The sequence below is a fragment of the Ammospiza caudacuta genome, chromosome 1, assembly GCF_027887145.1.
Source record: "Ammospiza caudacuta isolate bAmmCau1 chromosome 1, bAmmCau1.pri, whole genome shotgun sequence".
In the NCBI taxonomy this organism is placed as follows: Eukaryota; Metazoa; Chordata; class Aves; order Passeriformes; family Passerellidae; genus Ammospiza; species Ammospiza caudacuta.
The window spans coordinates 4,534,080-4,554,705 of NC_080593.1; positions in this window are offsets into that span (position 1 = coordinate 4,534,080).

Consider the following 20,626-nt stretch of genomic DNA (forward strand, 5'->3'; position numbering starts at 1 on the left):
AGAGGGGACTGACAGCTTCCCAAAGCACAGGAGCAGCTCTGGGTGACAACAATGGGGCATTTGGCTCCCAGCAAAGGCATTGTGCCTGCCTGGAGAGTCCTCCTGTTCCCAGTTCTGCAGCACAAACCACCAACTCAGCCCACTGAGCAGGAGATGAGTGCTTGGGATCACTTAAAATGACTTATTGCCACAAAATTAGCATTTGTATCAGGGAGCTGCAGCAGTTCTTTCTGAAGTCCACAATACAATGGAATTTTCTTTTAAGATGGGAAAGCTCTGGGAGTGTAAAAGCAAAATTTTTTGGACTAAAAATTGCAGAAATTGGAGGTATTCAAAAGTCAGCTGGAGATGGTCTTGGGCAAACAGCTCTAGGTGGCCCTGCTTGACAGGAGGATGGGCCAGGTGACATCCAGAGGTCCCTTCCAGCCTCAGCCAGTCTGTGATTCTCTTTAAATACAGGAATAATCCATCTGCTGGGCTTCATGCAGTTTTCCTAGAGGACAATTTGATGTCACCATGGACAGCCCAGGGTGGACACCCAAAGTAAATCTCTGTATAGACTAAGAAAGAAATGAGAGAAGAGCTAGGAAAAGAAGCATTGTTGTGAATTTCTGCTCTAACCCGGTGGTGCCAGCACGTGGGGCAGGGTGAGTAGGGCACAGAGGGTGGAAGAGCCGTAATGAGGGATGCAGGACCCCAGGCTGCTCTTCCAAATGCAGTTTATTATATCCAAGATGTTACAGCAGTCCAGGGTCATGGGTGACAGAGCTGTGCCCACAGCTGTCAGCTCCAGCTGCAGGCAGCCCTGGACACCCTTTGGTTTTGGTTACATTGCATTCTATACTTTCCTTTGCTGAGCATCTTAATATAGAAGAACCAATCTATGCCTTAACTTTTACCTACAGCCTATCATAACTACTGTAATTACCATATTCATGTTACTGTTCTCCAATCACTAAAAGTTAGTACATTACAGTTTAGCTAGAAGTTGTTTTACAGTTTTCTTGCAGTGGAAAATTCTGAGACCTTTTTTCTACTTGCCATATTTGCTGACTTTTTTGCCTGTGCTCTCTTTCTGCTTGGTAAAAATATCTTCTTGTTTGAGGTGGGTTTATTTTTTGCTCTAAGCCATAAAAACCCCTTCTAATAACACACCCTTTGCCTCCTTGGTTATCCAGTAAGACTGGCTCAGCAATTCTTTTCTTCTATATCAAAACTTGCTTCCATCTCTATTCCTTCTTCAGATTTTACATTCAAAAGTCTTTCTGCCAAGCACACATATCTGAGAGACTTTCTTGTCAAACTTTCATCCTTCCCAAGGATGGGGTTTCTGATTTGGAGGCATCACAGCCACAGTCCTTCCTTCTCCCTCCTGACAGAGCAGGACAGAGTGACCAGGAGCTCTCCCCAAGAAAACAAAACCAATTTCAGTTTCAAGAAGCCCATTGACTGTAGGAAGCAGATAAGTCACTGTGATCTGGCCTGGCTTGAAATCAGCACTTGGGCCATTTGTACTTACACCAGTTTTTAATTTTGAGCTCTTATCAGATGAATATGATGGATATAGAAGCAGCCACAGACACTGTGGTTATTTGCTTTGTGGCAGGAGAGGAAACTGTGGGCTTGGGCTGCACAATGAAGCTCTAAGAGATGCAGGCCAAAAAAAGAAAAGATTTCCTTGCTAATCAGATGCTCAAAAGCAATTAAAGAAAAGCAGAGGGTTGGAATAGCATAGAAAATTAGTTGTAATTTTGAACACTTTATTCTGTTGTATCACATTTGCCTTGCTGTGAGAGCTGTTTCCTAAATTAACACAAACAATCCCTAGTGCAGCAAGGCAGCGAGGGGCTCCCTCAGCCTCAGCTGGCACCTCTCATGTTTGCAAATCTCAGGAGCAACCACAGCCTCACCTGAACAAATAACAGGGCTCCCTGCTGCCTTATCTGCCCACACCCAATTGTCCATCCCTCCTGCATTGTGTGTACCCAGCACAACGTCCCACCTCTTGCTCTGAAGCCTCCTGGTGTGATTAATTGTGGCATCTTTAATAAAACCTGTGGCAATATTTCCTTCTAAATAGGAAAAAGCGAAAATTTCCTTCACCCATCCTCCTTGATTTTGCCAAACTTCATTTTTATTCCACTGAATAATTAATCAGGCAGTGGTGCATATGACAGCTTGGCTTAAATTTAGTTATCACTTTCCCCTATGTAGCCTTGTCAGACACAGCTGGCAGGTCAAACACGGGGTTGGGGTTGTCTGAAAAAGCAGAAATCTCCAGCCTGGATCAGATCTTTTCTCCACCAATTTCAGCATCTTGTCTCCAATGGCAACCAGCTCCAGGCCCTCCTGAGAGCGAGAGGTACACGGGTGCTGGAGCAGAATCACAGAATCACAGAATCACAGAAGTTCAAGACTGGAAGAGACCTATAAGATCATCAAGTCCAGCCGATGTTCTAACTGTTCAACTACATCATGGCAGCAAGTGCCACATCCAGTCTTTTTTTGAATTCTTCAAGGGATGATGACTCCACCACCTCACTGGGTAAATGATTCCAGTATCTGACCACTCTTTCTGTGAATATTTCCTTCTTAATTCTAACTTACATCTTGCTTGACGCAGCTTGAGACTGTGTCCTCTTGTTCTATCTGTTGTCGCCCGGAGAAAGAGGCCGACCCCCAGCTCACCACAGCCACCCTTCAGGAAGTTGTAGAGAGCGATGAGGTCGCCCCTTAGTCTCCTTTTCTCCAGGCTGAACAACCCCAGCTCCCTCAGTCGCTCTTCGTATGGCTTGTGTTCCAAGCCCCTTATTAGTCTCGTTGCTCTCCTCTGGACACGCTCAAGTAACTCAATGTCCCTCCTAAAGTGAGGGGCCCAGAACTGGATGCAATACTCCAGGTGAGGCCTCACCAGTGCCGAGTACAGGGGGAGAATGACCTCTCTGCTCCTGCTGGCCACTCCATTTCTGATACTGGCCAGGATGGCATTGGCCCTCTTGGCTACCTGGGCACACTGCTGGCTCATATTTAATCGACTGTCAACCAGCCCCCCAGGTCCCTTTCCACCTGGGCACTATCCAGCCACTCCATCCCCAGCTTGTATCGGTACAGGGGGTTATTGTGGCCGAAGTGCTGTACTCGGCACTTGGACTTATTGAAGTTCATCCCGTTTGATTCTGCCCATGCGTCTAACCGTTCCAAGTCTCTCTGGAGAGCCCTACACCCCTCAAGCAGATCTATACTCTTTCCCAATTTAGTGTCATCAGCGAATTTACTAATAAAAGACTCTAAGCCCTCATCCATGTCGTCAATAAAAATATTGAACAGAACTGGCCCCAACACAGACCCCTGAGGGACACCACTGGTGACTGGTCGCCAGCTGGATGTGACACCATTCACCAGCACTCTCTGGGCCCGGCCATCCAGCCAGTTCTGAACCCAGCAAAGGGTATTCCTATCCAGACCACGGCCAGCGAGTTTGTCTAGGAGTATGCTATGGGAAACAGTGTCGAAGGCCTTGCTGAAATCCAGAAAAACAACATCTACAGCCTTCCCTGCGTCCACTAGCCGGGTTACCTGATCATAACAGGTGATCAGGTTAGTCAGACATGATCTACCCCTCCTAAATCCGTGCTGGCTGGGTCTGATACCCTGGCCGTCCTGCAAATTTTGCATGATGGCACGTAATATAAACTGTTCCATTATTTTGCCAGGTGTAGAGGTCAGGCTGACTGGTCTATAATTGCCAGGATCTTCCTTTGCACCCTTTTTGTGAATGGGTATCATTCATCATGCACCAACACCCAACCTGCCCAAAGGTGCTCCAGAGCTGCCATCAGAGGGTGGCAGGACACATTCCCACATCCTCCTCAGCCTGCTGTGGCATTCACATTCCCTGAAAAATCCCTTCACCCAGGGTTTTTCTCCTGGGAAGCTGAGAAGCCTCAGAGAAAAGGAAAACAATTCTTATCTCATTTGCTTCTCCTGTGTTGTGCTCATGTGGAATGTGTTTGGAGATTGTTTACCCACAGGTGATTGTTCCATTGGATTCTGCTGTGAGTTGTTTTGACTCATTGGCCAAGCTATGTTGAGACTCTGGAAAGAGTCACGAGTTTTCATTATTATCTTTTTAGCATTAAGAATTTTTTCTGTATTCTGTAGTATAGTATATTATATTATAGCATAGTACAGTACAGTACAGTATAGTACAGTATTCTTTAATACAATATAGTATTATAAAATAATAAAATCAGCCTTCTGAGAACATGGAGTCAGATTCATCATTCCTGCCTTCATTGGGGCATTCCCTGCAAATACAATACCCTGGCTGGCTGCTGATCCTTGTTCCCTCTGAGTGCCCATGGGACAGTCCAAGCACTCAGAGCTTGGTGGCTGCTCAAGGGTTCAGACCTGTGGAAATGTCAGGGGGTAAAATGGGAGAGATAATTATGTTGTATATCATTAAAAATTATTTTCTTCAAAGTGCAGAACTCCAGGCACTGTAAGGCAGAATGTGGGAGCATTTCAGTCCTATAGCTGATCTCTGCACCAGGGAAGTGCAGCACAGAAGTTGCAGGTACACAGGGCTGTGAGATTTACTCTTTACCCTTTCTCCATGTAGGGTTTCTCTCCTAGTTTCATTCATTTCACCTTCCCACCAAACACAGAACACTTGCGGGCTGGGATAGGCACCACTGCAATAATATCCTTCTACTCTTTGATCCCTTCCCAGCTCTGTGCAGATCTGTTCTAACAGGTTATTATTCCCACAGATGGGCAAGCTGGACCTGTGTCTTGCCTTTTGCTGACCTGATATGAGGAATGATCTCCCAAAGGAGGATGGGGCTTGGACATGCCATGCCAGCACCTCTGTGTTTCCTGGAATGAATCAGGATATCAAATCATGATGCAGTGGAGAGAGGATTTGGCAGGTGAAAATCTTGGAGGATTAGGGTGGTTTATGAGAAAAGGAGCTTGGGGACGAGATCTTGGTCTGGGAAGACACTGGGAAATAATTCTCATTTAAAGAAGAGCAAACAAAGGCAAATTTATAATATATTTGGGAAACAGAGAGAGAAATGGAGAGAGAAACAGAGAGGATGTGAGCAAAACACATTCACACATTTATTTATGAAAGAGACTTTATTAGACCAAAAGTGAAGCATTACCTTAACAAACAAAATAAAACAAACAGGAAAAAACCTACAAAAAAACCACTAAATCCCCACAATATAACAGCAAATTGTCCCAAGTGTGAGATTTCTAAGTGGGAGAACTATGCAGGGCTTTCACTGGCATCTAGTGGTGGATTGCAGAGGCAGCCGATGGCACAGCTTCACTTCCAAAGTGGATTTCCCTGGGATAGTGGAGACACTTCAGGCTGGGGCATCACCACTTCCAAACTGGGTTTAAAGAGATGCTTTTGGACCCATGCTAACTCTGGCAAACTGTGACAGTTTTCTGTGTGAAACACTTTGTGCATAAAACATAAAATGCTTGGAGTCTGGATTTCACCACATGAACAAAACCTTGGGATCATACCAAGGAATATTTCATCACTCTTCCCTTGGATTTTGGGGCTTGGATCTGTCTGAGGGGGCATCAGGCAGATCTGGTCTGTTTGGAGGAGAGGCTGAGCTGGGGCTGGGGGAATGCAGGGGTCAGTGGAGAGGAACAGGAGCTCTGAGGGTGCAAGTCCTCTGCCCTACAGGAGGTGTCCACTTTGGAATAAGCTAAACTGTGTCCCAGTGGACAAATGGACACAGCTGGGATGGCACAATCCTGGCCTCCAGAACCTTCTGGAAGTCAAAGAGGTGACACAGACAGTCTCCATCCCTCCAGCTGCTCACTCTGTTCCTACAGCATCCATTCCAGCACTCTTTGGTGTGTGTGTCCTGGTGGATTTTGCATCCCCACAAAATGGCTCTGTTGTACCCACCTGGCAGCCACTGAGAATCTGTCATGAGGGGCATGGTTAGGGTGAGGGTTAGGGTGTGAGGAGAGCAGGAAATCCTTCAGCAAGAAGGAGAACCTGAGGTGGCACCAGGAGATCCACAGTGTGGTGGTGTTCAGAGGGGTCCCAGGATGAGGGAATAGATGAGAATCTTGACTCCATGTTTCAGAAGGCTGATGTATTATTTTATTATATACATTATATTAAAAGAAAATTATATATTAAAACTATGCTAAAAGAATAGAAGAGAGGATTTCATAAGAAGGCTAGCAAGGAATAGAAAGGAATGGAATGATAATAAAATCTTGTGACTGACCAGAGAGTCCAGACAGCTGACTGTGATTGGCCATTAATTAAAAACAACCACATGAGACCAATCACAGTTGTGCACCTGTTGCATTCCACAGCAGCAGATAATCATTGTTTATATTTCATTTCTGAGGCCTCTCAGCTTCTCAGGAGGAAAAATCCTAACAAAAAGATTTTTCATAAAATATATCTGTGACACCACAGGGGAGCAGAGGAGCTCTTCCCTTGTGGGGTTTCACCTGGGACCAGCTGGCCACCCCCAGAGCATCCACACAGGGGAGAGACCCTTCCCCCTGGGGATCTGCCCAGCAGAGGACTCACACCAGGGTGGGATCTGCCAGGATGTCTCCAGGATCTCCCCCAGTGCTCAAACACACACCCCTGGTGAGGGGAGCACGTTGGCCTGCACCCAGTGCCAGAAGAGCTTTGTGAAAAATTCTCAGGTTTTGTGTTGCTGAAATGGCTCCCAAGGTATTAAAAGTCTTTTTTCCCAGCCCCATGCTCGAGGAAGAAGTTGAGATTGCTCAGCTCTGGTTCTCAAGGCTGTTTATTTTCTCTTATCTATGACATTCTTTCTCTGACCTGCTGAGATCTGTCCAGCCGGTCAGGCTGTGGCACACTGACCACCCTTGGGGTGGTGTTGGCTTTTTATACTAAAAACTACCTGTACTTTATTTACAATAATTTTCCAATACCTATCACCTATGTTAGACAGTCTGTCTCTACTCTAAACCAATCCAGAGGTGTCACCATCACAGAAGAAGAAGAAGGACGAAGAAGAAAGAAGAAAAAATAAAGAAGAGGAAGGAGAAGGAGAAGGAGAAGGAGAAGGAGAAGGAGAAGGAGAAGGAGGAGAAAAAGAAGGAGAAGAGGAGGAGACAGGACATGCCCAGATTCCTCCATCTTGCCTCTTGAACCCCCATTCTAAAAACCCCAAAATTCTACTTTTTCACCTTGTGATAAATTCACTATCATTCTACTCAAACCCTTGTGGCTTGTAACTCCTCACACAAAGTTGGTAATTGTTTCCATGGGCTAAAATCAAAGGCACAGGTGTTTGTGACTCCGTGCCAAGGGCTCTGAGCCCCCTGCCAGGGTCTCAAGCTATCCAAGGCAGCCAGAGGGATGTCCTGGGTTCTGACAGAGAAGGACACCCTCACAGGGAGGTGCACAGGCAGGAGAAGCTCTCCAAGTGTCCCCAGTGCAGCAGGGGCTTTGGGCAGAGGGTCACACTGCTGGCTCACCAGAAGGTGCACCGCTGTAATGTCTCCTCAATAAATAAGTATTTAGGGAAAAGAAGGAAAACTGAGCCTCTTTTCTGGTTTCTGGGGTGGTTTTATCACAAGCATCACTGAGAGAACCACGCTGTGTTCTCCCCACACTGCAACAGGTGAGCAGTGCCAGAGCCAGGTGTGCACCTGTGGCAACCAAATGGGTTTAACTGGGGATTATCACAGAATCACAGAATGGTTTGGGTTATAGGGACCTTAAAGATCATCCATGCCATGGGAAGGGATATCAGGATTGAACAAAGCAAAATCTTTTCTGTAGCAAAACAGCCTTCATCCTTTTCTTTCTAAAGCCATTAAAAGGGCTCCCAGATAATAACAAAATAATTAAAATCTAAATCATTGCCCCATTTTGCACTGCATAGGTGTAACAAAAACCCACCTTTGTAAGCATTCCCCGAGCAGTCTCTGTCTCCAAGGAAAAGGATGCCCACAAGTGAATTGAACAGGTAAAACTGAAACCAATGGAGTTCAACCTAAGTAAAAGTCGTGTTAATGAAGAGACAGCCAAGCTCTGATGACTTTTAAAAAGAAATCTGGTTTTGCACTGTAGTAAGGCTTGTCTCGAGACAAGCTAGGCACATTTTTTCCACAGAATTCAGGAGGAATTTCGCCGAGGACTGTAGCCATGATATTTTCTGAAAAATACTTTCCTTAGGATTTTTTCTCCTGAGAAGCCTCAGGAACAAAATGTAAGCATTGATTATCTGCTGATGTGGAATGCAACAGGTGCATCTGTGATTGATCTCATGTGGTTGTTTCTAATTAAGGGCCAATCACAGTCAGCTGTCACAGACTGTCTTGGTCAGACACAAACCTTTGTTATCATTCCTTTTCTATTCTTAGCCAGCCTTCTGATAAAATCCTTTCTTCTATTCTTTTAGTATAGTTTTAATGTAATATATTTCACAAAATAATAAATCAGCCTTCTGAAACATTGAGTCAACATTCTCATCTCTTCCCTCATCCTAAGACCCCTGCGAACACCACCACAGAGGATCACCTCACTGACCATCTGTGGGTATAATTTCAGCATCAGTTCTGTCTCCAGCCTTCAGCAGAGCCTGTCTGGATGGAGATGGAGCTGGGCCCAGGCTGTTTTGAGCAGTGCTGGAGCAGGAGGGCTCCTCTCGTGCTCAGTGGGACACGGTTGGTGCTCGGCGTGTCCTCTGTGGTGGGAACCAGAGGGTCCTTGGCTCCAGAGCAAACATCTGCAGCAGCAGAAGTGCCTTGGGATGTTTACTTGTCCTTTGAGAGCAGGACAGTTCCCATGAGAACTGCTTGGAAAATCCCAGGCTGTGGAGAGTCTGATGTCCCCAGAGATGGGGCGTGAGGGGAGGAGAGAGAGCAGGGTGAAAGCAGGGTGAGCAGCAGGGCCCAGAGTATCCCACACTTCCAAAGGAGCTTTACCTGCTCAGATTTGACTCTGGGGAATGAGTATTTGCCAGCCATCACCCCCCTGGCTGCCTCTCATTCCATCCAGAGCCAAGGGGAAGCACCACGTGGGGCCAGGTGGGCTCAAGGCGTGCTTGGAGCCACCTCCTCCATCTCCTGATCCAAATCCCTCCCTTCAGAGGGATTTCTTGCGCTGGAACAAAGCCAAGGGGAGAAATCTCCATCAGAGCTCCAAAACTTCTGGTTTGTCATCCCCTGCAGATCTTCCGAGGGGATGAGGCCCTCAGGAGGCCCTTGTGAAACCACAGAAAAATTTTCAATGGCCCTTGTGAGACCATAGAAAAATCTGTGACCTCTGCCAGGTTTAAGGTCCCTTCCAACACAAACCATTCCACAATTCTGGTATTTCATCCCCAGGAAATATACCTGGTGTAGCAGCACAAGGTCATAGATGTCAGAGGAACTGTTGCCTTCTCCTCTGCCTCCCTTCTCCTACCTTGTCCTTCAATAAACCAACAGTTTCTAATGTCACCTCACATCCTTAACCAAAAACTGACAGAAGCAACCAAAACAGAAAGAGAATGTGAAAATATCATCCTGACAGGGCATGATCCAGAGTGAAAAATGGAAAATTGGAGCTGTGTTTCCCAAGATTTCAAATATAATGGCATTTCCTTCCCCTGAGTATACTAAATTTCTGTAAAAAACAGTTTTTCAGACTGATTTTGGAAAGGGAGAAACTAAGGGAAATATTGGATCTCAGCAAAATCCCAAAAGGATATGTCAGAGGCACACCCTCATACTTCTGTTCCCCCATCCCATGCTTTGAAGCAGTTGTGGGCTCATTTAATCCGAATAATGACAATCAGGAGAATTAGGTTTGACTTCTAAGTGACACACATGTGAAATCAGAAAGCACAAACTGCACAAAATATGCAGTGCCCTACACAGACTGAACTCCTTTTTTACAGTACTATTTTTTTAATTCATAATGAATTAATTAACAACATTTTCTTTAAAAACTCCAAATTCTGAGAGTGTGTCCCCAACATTTTGACCTGTGCTGCCAGAGGAAGGTGCTGCTGATAACCAGGCTGGGTGGCTGTGGCTGTGATTCAGCCAGGCCAAGGACACTTCTCCAGCCCTGAGGGCACCCAGCTGCCCTGCACCCATACAGATGAACCCCATTTGGGTGGCATCATCCAGCTCTGCAATTGGACCCATCCCTGCCTCCAGCCCTGGCTCAGGCTAAAAGTTCCAGCACGAGAGCTGAGAAAATTTTTTTTATTGATGATATGGATGAGGGCTTAGAGTCTTTTATTAGTAAATTCGCTGATGACACTAAATTGGGAAAGAGTGTAGATCTGCTTGAGGGGTGTAGGGCTCTCCAGAGAGACTTGGAACGGTTAGACGCATGGGCAGAATCAAACGGGATGAACTTCAATCAGTCCAAGTGCCGAGTACTGCACTTCGGCCACAATAACCCCCTGCACCGATATAAGCTGGGGACGGAATGGCTGGATAGTGCTCAGGTGGAAAGGGACCTGGGGGTGCTGGTTGACAGTCGATTAAATATGAGCCAGCAGTGTGCCCAGGTAGCCAAGAGGGCCAATGCCATCCTGGCCAGTATCAGAAATGGTATGGCCAGCAGGAACAGAGAGGTCATTCTTCCCCTGTACTCGGCACTGGTGAGGCCTCACCTGGAGTATTGCATCCAGTTCTGGGCCCCTCACTTTAAGAGGGATGTTGAGTTACTTGAGCGTGTCCAGAGGAGGGCAACGAGACTAATAAGGGGCTTGGAGCACAAGCCATACGAAGAGCGACTGAGGGAGCTGGGGTTGTTCAGCCTGGAGAAAAGGAGACTAAGGGGTGACCTCATCGCTCTCTACAACTTCCTGAAGGGTGGCTGTGGTGAGCTGGGGGTCGGTCTCTTTCTCCGGGCGATAACAGATAGAACAAGAGGACACAGTCTCAAGCTGCGTCAAGCGAGATGTAAGTTAGAATTAAGAAGCAAATATTTCACAGTAAGAGTGGTCAGATACTGGAATCATTTACCCAGTGAGGTGGTGGAGTCATCATCCCTTGAAGAATTCAAAAAAAGACTGGATGTGGCACTTGCTGCCATGATCTAGTGAACAGTTAGAACATCGGCTGGACTTGATGATCTTATAGGTCTCTTCCAGTCTTGAACTTCTGTGATTCTGTGAAAATTGTGCTGTGTCACAAACACGTTTTATGAAAAATCCTTTCCTTAGGATTTTTCCTCCTGAGAAGCTGAAAGGCCTCAGGAACAAAATGTAAACATTGATTATCTGCTGCTGTGGAATGCAACAGGTGCATCTGTGATTGGTCTCATGTGGTTGTTTCTAATTAATCACAGTCAGCTGGCTTGGACAGAGAGCTGAGCCACAAACCTTTGTTATCATTATTTTTCTATTCTTAGCCAGCCTTCTGATGAAATCCTTTCTCCTAATCTTTTAGTATAGTTTTAATATAATATATATCATAAAATAATGAATCAGCCTTCTGAAACATGGAGTCAGATCCTCTTCTCTTCCCTCATCCAAGACCCCTGTGAACACGGTCACAGTGCTGTGAACAGGAATATAATTGTTTTTAGTTAGGTGTCCCTTCAGCCTGAATCAGCCCATGCCCAGCAGCCACCTAATGCTCCAGGAGCTGAGCCAGGCTGGCAGGAGCATGGATTTATTGTTGTGGCTTTCTCTGACCGTGTTCACAAGGGTTCTTGGATGAGGGAAGAGACGAGGATCTGACTCCATGTTTCAGAAGGCTGATTTATTATTTTATGATATATATTACAATAAAACTATACTAAAAGAATAGAAGAAAAGGTTTCATCAGAAGGCTGGCTAAGAATAGAATAGCAAAGAATGATAACAAAGGCTTGTGGCTCAGACTCTCTGTCCGAGCCAGCTGACTGTGATTGGCCATTAATTAGAAACAACCACATGAGACCAATCCCAGATGCACCTGTTGCATTCCACAGCAGCAGGTAATCAATGTTTACATTTTGTTCCTGAGGCCTTTCAGCTTCTCAGGAGGAAAAAGTCCTAAGGAAAGGATTTTCCATAAAAGATGTCTGTGACAGCTTTCTGAGGGCACCAGCACTGCTGGCTGTAGCACAGCCTAATCCAGTCAGGCTGTTCTAGAGCTCCCAGGCTTCCCTTGGAGCTGGGGGTTCACAGGGAAGGAACCATTTTCCTGGACTCCACCTCACCCTGTCAGGCAGAGGATGCTGGCCTGGCTCTGCCACTGTCACACTAAACATCCTCTTTCACTCCCCTCGCTACATTTCCCTTTTGTGGAGAGTTTTGAGCTCCACACACAAAAAGGCCATGGAAGAGGAGAGCAGGAGGGCTCATGGGGTGATTATTGTCTGTGCAGGGCCAGGAGCTGGGCTCGATGGTCCCTGTGGGTCCCCTCCAACCCAGGATATCCCATGAATTCTGTGATTCTCTCCTTGCCCAGCTCTGAGGGGCTCAGCCACAGAACAGAGTGAGGGCATCCACATGGACAACACGAGGTGCCTGCTGGGCTTTTATAATGCAAAGCAGCTCAGTTTAGCTGCCTAAAAACAGCAATTAAAAAAGACAGCTATTGTAAATAAAAAGCCATTTCCAGCCTGCTGCATCATGGGCACTGCATCTCCCTAAAACAACACCAAATTTTTATTTTTTGACAGATTCCATATGCTGCATCCCCTCACTTCATTCTCTCCCAGTAGATCTGTTTGCTTTTGAAGATTCCCTCCAGCATTTCTGTCCTTTTAATTGGCCTTTTTTCCCCCTACATTTGTTTCACTGGTGGTAAATCCATCAGCCCTAAACAGGCAGAGTGATAACAGACCGTTGATAACAGGAACACACACCAAACCACCACGTGAAAAGCTGGGAATGAATCCATTCACTGGGAAACAGGCCGTGGTGGAGGACTGCTGCTTCCTGAAGGCTTTGTAGCCTTTTTTTTTTTCATTTTGTTTTGTTTTGTGCAAGATGTTCTTGCTCCAGTAATCTTTGCACAGCTCTGCCCTATTTCTGCAAGCTGCAGACACAGCAAGGCTGGCTCAGCCCTTGCAGCTCCTCTCCCCTGGCTCAGGGATTTTCTTTCAGGAATGAAATGAAAGTGGGGAATAAATTACCCAGCACCCCTTTTCTCACTTGTTGGGAAGGATGAAAGTTTGACAAGAGAGTTTTACAGATATGTATGCTTAACAGAAAGATTTCTGAATGTAGAGTTTGATGGAGAATAGAGATGGAGGCAAGTTTTGATATAGAAGAAAAGAATTGCTGAGTTTTAGTTATCTAGTTTTACTAGATAACTAAAGAGGTAAAGAGTATGATAGTTAGAAGGGTTTTTATGGCTTAGAGCAAAGGATAAACCCCCCTCAAACAAGAAGATGTTTTTACGAAGCAGAAAGATTCCACAGGCAAACAAATCTGCCAATGTTGCAAGTAGAAAAAAGGTCTCAGAATTTTCCACTGCAAGAAAACTGAAAAACAACTTCTAGCTTAAACTGTAATGTACTAACTTTTAGTGATTGGAGAACAGTGACATGAATATGGTAATTATAGTAGTTGTGATGGGCTATAGAGAAAAGTTAAGGTATAGATTGGTTCTTTTGTATTAAGATGCTCAGCAAAGGGAAGTCTATAATGCACTGTAACCAAAACCAAAGGGTGTCCAGGGCTGCCTGCAGCTGGAGCTGACAGCTGTGGGCACAGCTCTGTCACCCATGACCCTGGACTGCTGTAACATCTTGGATATAATAAACTGCATTTTACAGAGCTGCCTGGAGTCCCACATCCCTCATTTCAGCTCTTACACTCACTAATTTCTTTTGCCTGTGTTATGTAGTGCTAATTATCCCTCTGCACACAAACAAACAGGGGCTGGGATGGTGGAGAGGCAGCCACAGACATCACAAAATCGTGGCAAAACTCCTACCCTGATGAGGTGACAGCTTTTCCAGCCAGGGGACTGTGAGTGATGAGTACCAGACCATGTTCCCGGAGCAGGGATACAAGGGGAAAAGGCTTTGCCTCAGCATCTTCCAAATGAGACCCTGGAGGACAATTAGAGAGTGAGCAGGGCCTGGCTGGACTCAGCTTTGGAAGAGAGCAGCAGCTCTGTGTTCATGGGATGTGCCTGGGGCTTTCTAGAAAAGTCTGACAGCTGTGGGGTGAATGGAGATAAATTCTCATAACCAAGCCTCTCACCTGCAAATCTTCCCAGTGTGAGTGAGGAAATTAAGAAAGTTTGGAACAGTTGTGCTTTTCCCTGCCTCAGTGGTTGTAGGTTCACTGGGTGAGATGTTTGGGGGTGATTGTGCAGGGATAGGAGTTGGACTCAATGATTTTGTGAATTCAAGGTATTTTGTGATTCTGTGATTCCATTTTGAGTTGGATTCAATGATTCTGTGAACTCAGGGTGTTTTATGGTTCTGATTCCATACTTAATCTCACGTGATACTCCTGATGTGAACACCTGAGCTGGCCACTGTTTATTCAAAACCAAAGGAGAGAAACAAAGAGATGGGGAAAGTGATTTTTCTGCTCCATTTCCATTATGACTCTGGGATCAGACCCCAGGACTCTTTCTGGCTGTGTCTCCATGAGCAGCAGAGGGGAGCCAGGCTTGGAGTGAGACATCCCTGTCAGTCCATGGTGCTTTTAGCCTGCAGAATAATTTTATAATTTATTTGATTTATAATTAATAAAATTATTTGGGAAGAACAGTGAGGAGTTTTTAGTTATTAGACACAGTTGGTGCACAGGGTAAGCACTGCAGATACCTCTGGTGCAAAACCCCCTCTGGCAGAGCTGGCTGTGCTGGTGGAGCTCTGCCTGCAGCATCTCTGAGAGAGGTTTCTGCTGCAGCCAGGAGGGTGGAGAGGCTGATATAACCCCCAGAATTTCCCTGTTATATTTTTTATTAATTTATTTTCCATTCAGTGGTAGGCAGAAGGTAGCTGGGCAGGACATGGAGTAACTAGCAGGAGTGAAATATTAATATATGATCCAATGCTGTTTGATGTTCATGGAACAAAATAAATTGAATTTTGTACTTATCCTTCATTTTAACATCACATCCCACCATGCTTTTGCTGTGTAGGATCCTCCAGCTATGAGACTCACCCTTCCCCCTAGATTTTTTCTGTACGTGCTCTGATTTGCAAGTAATTTGCTGTAAAAAAAAAAAAGAAAAAAATATATATATTATCTAAATATATAAATATTAAATTATATAAGTATATAAATATGTATCATTATATAACTAAATATGAAAATGTGTTTATATATATATATGAAATTATAACATGTAGAGATATATAAATAAATATGTAAATATTTGGAAATATAACTATGTAATTTATAAATACTAAAACATATTAATATATAAATTTATAGATATATAGATATATAGATATATCAAGGTATAAATATATAGATATATAGATATATAGATATATAGATATATAGATATATAGATATATAGATATATAGATATATAGATATATAGATATATAGATATATAAATATAAATAAAAGCTGTACTAGACAAATATGTGCATCAGTGCTGTCAGATTCAAGTCATCCTGAATGTGGGGGGAAGTGAGAGCTCAGGATGGAAGCATCCACTTGGGACCATCACCCTCATCTCGATTCACCTGAGGCGAGGATGGTGTGAGGCTGAGGTTTTCCTGCAGGAATCACTGAGAAGGAGCTCAGCTTTCCAAGTCTCTCTTTAAACATCTTGCAAAAGCTCAGGGTCCTCACTCATGTTGGTGTAAATCAGTCTGGAAAAATCTGTCACAAACGGAGGTACCTGGGATGCTCCTCTGGGGACATCTCTGAGCCAGACATCACCTGGTGACCCACTGGGATGCTTCAGGTCAGCTTGGATGGGTTTTGGGGCAGCCTGGTCTGGTGGGAGGTGTCCCTGGACATGGCAGGGGGTTGGAACTGGATGAGCTTTCAGGTCCCTTCCAACCCAAACCCTTCCATAACTCTGTGATTGTTTCCTTAACCGTTTTCTGTCACTGTCATATTTTCTGAAAAATCCCTTTGCCAGGATTTTTTCTCCTGGGAAGCTGAGAAGCCTCAGAGAAAAATGAAAACAAGAATTATCTGATTGCTTCTCCTGTGTTTTGCTGCTTTGGAATGTGGTATGGAGCTTGTTTATCCAACATGTGAATTGTTTTTACTGAATGACCAATCATGGTCCAGCTGTGTTGGGACTCTGAAGAGTCAGTCATGAATTTTCATTATCATTCTTTGTAACCGTCTGTCTGTGTCCTTTCTCTATTCTTTAGTATAGTTTAGTATAGCATTCTGTAATATAACATAAGTACATAAAATAATAAATTAGCCTTCTAAGAACATGGGGTCAGATTCTCATTTCCTCCTTTGTCATGGGGACCCCAAAAATATCACAATTTCCCAACAACTCTTCACTGAACAGGTGAATTTCTGGATTCTCCGGCCTCCATCAATCCCCATTTCCATTTGCTGGTTGAGGGAGCAGCTCTGCCCCTTCTCCCCCACAGAGGACATTTGTTATTCAGAACAAAAATGTTGCATTGCTGTGTTGATTTAATCAAGTCAAAATTCATAGGCAGCATCTGTGCAGAAGATAAAATGTTCTGGGACAGTTTAGTCCTTTTCTTATCTGAGTGATTAGGGTTATGTAAAGTCTTTTCTCTCAAACACAGAGATGGAGTTTCATAAGCAATGGACCAAAATAGTGCCAAGTATCCAACCACCTCCCCTTGATCACACAGGATTAGTACAATTAATCTGTGGGCATTAGTGACCAGCAGGGTTTTGCTTGGAGGATATAATATATATTTATTATTTCATATCTGATTTCCCCCAAGAGCAGAAAATTCACCTGTGGGCTTTGCTCTTCATCGTTATATTTTATTTTGCAAATGGCTCTGTGGGATTTGGAAAATTATTGCTCAGAGGAAAATAAAGCTCAGGGATATGGATAAGATGGGAGGTGATTGTCTCCCTGTATTTCACTCTCATGTAGAGCTGTGCCTTGCTTTGGGGTGCCCAGCATAAAAAGGACTTGGATCTGCTGGAGTGAGTCCAGAGGAGGCCATAAAGATGCTCCAAAAGATGCATCCTTTGGAGTATCTTTATGGCTCCAGGCTGGGAGAGCTGGGAGTGCTCACCTGGAGAGGAGAAGGCTCCAAAGAGACCTTGGAGCCCCTTGCAGGGCCTCCAGAAGGGCTGGAGAGGGACTGGGGATAAGGATGTGCAATGATGAGACAAGGGCCAGAGCAGCCAATGGCCACCAGAAAATGCAAAGCAGAGGAAGAACAGACAGCCTAAACACAAATCTTTTCTCCCTCCTTCTTTTCAAAGCTGTCACCTAGTAATTCTATAAATTATTCACCATTTCCTGTATTAGAAGAGAAAATGAACTTTTCTATTTTACTCCTCTTCAAACACTTCCTAAAAGTAGGGGGGATCCTAAATTGTCTGAATCCACAACTGATCCAAGGGATGCAAGGGGAGACACTGGGGGGCTGAAGTGTGTCCAGGGAAGGGAACAGACCTGGAGAAGGGTCTGGAGCACCAGGAGAGGCTCGGGGAGCTGGGAATGGGCTCAGCCTGGAGAAAAGGAGGCTCAGGAGGAACCTTGTGGCTCTGCACAACTCCTGACAGGAGGGGTCAATATCTTGTCCCAGGTAACAAGAGATAGGATAAAAGACAACAGCCTCAAGTTGAGACAGGTGAGGTTTAGATTGGATATTAGAAACAATTTCTCCACCAAAAGTTGAGTGGTGGGCTTGGCAGTGCCAGGGGAACAGTTGGACCTGATCAGCTCAGTGCTTTTTTCCAACCTAAGGGATCCTATAGTAACTTAGAAAAAACCAGTGGGGTTTGCCAGCACTTTTCATCTTTCTGAGCTTTATGAGATGAATGGGCAGTGTCCTCCTGTCCCAAAGCAGGGAGATGGCTGCAGATTACAGAGGTGTTACATGATCAGCCTGGATGGGAACATGGAAATGAGGGTGGCAGAGCCATGGACTTACCCTGGGGCTCAGCAGCCTCTGCTTATAAATACTAAACTCTGCCTGTGTGGCACAGAGGGTGAATTGCAGGTCACAGCAAAGATAGGAATCAAAAAGGTTTAAGCTGAGCCTCCAAAGTGCATCTGTTGGAGCCATCTTTGTTAGGACAAGCCTGTCACCTTCAGCTGGTTTTATTTTTTTATCAGGGTGATTTTTGCAACACACCAGCAAGGTAAAGTTCATGTTTTTAACTTCAGACTCCTTCCCACAGCATCCCATTCCAGCAGCAGAGCAAAACCAGAGGTTCCATGACACCTGTTTGCAAAACCTGCTTGAGATTGAGCCAAATTGTGTCCTGGGCTCTGCCAGCCACAGAGCCTGCACTACAGCCATCCACACTTGGGCTGGTTGGATGGGGCTTGGAGCACCCTGGTCTAGTGGGAAGGGTCCCTGCCCATGGCAGGGGGCTGGAACAAGAAGGTTTTAATCTCCCTTCCAAAACAAGATGGTTTTAATCTCCCTTCCAAAACAAGATGGTTTTAATCTCTTTTCCAACTTGAACTGTTCCATGATTCATTCCAGGCACAGTTCTGTGCACCTCCCTGAGGATGAACTACCACGAGTTACATTTCTCAGCCTCTCTCAGGTTTGTTGTCCCACCTGCATTAAAATCCATGCTGCAGCACCGTTTTCAGCCATTGAATTAACAAAGAGCATTAGAGCCAGGCAGTGCTGGAGGCTCAGGGCTGCAGCACAACGAGACACCCAGGAGAGTTAAAAATAAACAATTTCAGTGCCTAAACACCATCTTTCCACTGCTATTTTCTGCCTGACAGCTCCCTCTCCTGGGAAGGAGTTGCTGTGCTGGCTGAAGGGATTCCCGGCTCAGCTCCCATCAGTGCTGAGCAGCAGCAGGACAAGGACAGAGCCTCACAGGGTGAGTTCAGGCAGAAAGGCATCAGGCAGCCCCTTCTGAGCCATTTCCTGCAGCTGCCTTTGGAGGAAGTTGGAGATTTCTTCATGACTGTGGCTGGTCAGCCACAGCACCCAGGTATGGGGTACCCACAGGGGATGGGAGCAGCTCCCAGCACTGGCAAACTGCTGCTTGGGGGTGCTGGAGATAAATCTGCACTGTCCTGCCAAGGATTGCTCTAAATTTCTGTCCTCAGATATGTCCCAGCCCTCTCATTTGTTTGAAACACAGGTGAGCCATCAACTTTTTGGAAATCATGTGAGTTTTAGAACAGTTGTGTTCAGCTGGGTACATCTCCCAGGCTGTGAAATACAAAGGGGGTGAGCATCTCAGGGATGCTGGGCAGGGCTGGGGCACCACCATCAGCATCCATCCATCCATCCATCCATCCATCCATCCATCCATCCATCCATCCATCCATCCATCCATCCATCCAGGGTCCAGGTCCCACCTCCTCCAAAATCCTCCTCCTTTGCCCTCTGCAACAGCAGGAGAACCTCACTTGTGCCTGGCATTGGCCTGGTCCCCACTTGAATTAAATAAACATCGTGCAGCTGGCTCAATAAATTGTTTTATATTTTAAATAACAAGGTTTTAACTACAAACCACACACAGGGTGACCTGCATCCTGGGTAAATCTCCCCTTTGAAGCCCAAGCAATGAAGTTATGACAATTTGCTGTCTAATTAGTTCCCTGGCAATGGTTTTTCACTCCCTGTGAACTTTCCCAGTCAATGCAAAGTTTTCAGTGGTTTTCCATGAAGGATATAGCCCTGCTGCATCTGCTGGGATGTTTAATTACCTTTATCAACCATGGATAGCAGCAGGGGATGGGAGATAGATGGTGAGGAGTTGTCCTGACCCTTTAGCCACTGCTGAAAGCTGGACAGAGGGAGTGTCTGGCAGTGAGCACGTCTGACACCTCCTTTGAGGCAGAAAGGTCTTTCAAGACAGCTCAAAACCCACATCATTTCAGGGATTCCTCAAAAGCAGGGACACCCCAAAGCACTGATGGCTTTGGAAAGCCCTTGCTGCCCTTCTCCAATGCCCCTGGTCCGTCTGCTTCTGGAGAAGCTTAGCTAAAACTGAAGGAATCACTCAGAAACATTCCCTAATTGCTGTTTGACTGCCAGGCTGGAGAAGGCAGCAGCTGCCGGTGCAGAGAGAGCTCCCAGTCACATGAATCCCATCGATGGTCTCAAGCATCCTCTCCTGCATCCTTTTGTTAAAGCCTTTCCTTGCTGAGTGTCAGAGCTAATGCTTCCCAAAGAGGATCAGTGCCCCTACAGCTGACAGAGCCAAATCCTGCTTTGGGATGCAGAAATCCAAATCCTGCTTTGGGATGCAGAGAGGTTGAGATCAGTCCTGATTCAGCTCCCACAGGCTGCCAGGTGGGGCAGGCAGGTAAATTACAGAGGGGAAAGTGTCGTGGGCAGCATCAAAGGCAGGGCAAGGAGGGGGATCCTTCCCCTCTGCTCTGCCCTTGTGAGACCCCTCCTGCAGTGCTGTGCCCAGGACCTGGAGCAGCTGGAATGAGTCCAGAGGAGGCTACAAAGATGCTCTGAGGGCTGGAGCCCCTTTACTATGGAGAAAAACTGAAAGAGCTGGGAGAAGAAAAAGCTCTGGGGTTACCTGAGAGTCCCTTCCAGTGCCTAAAGGGG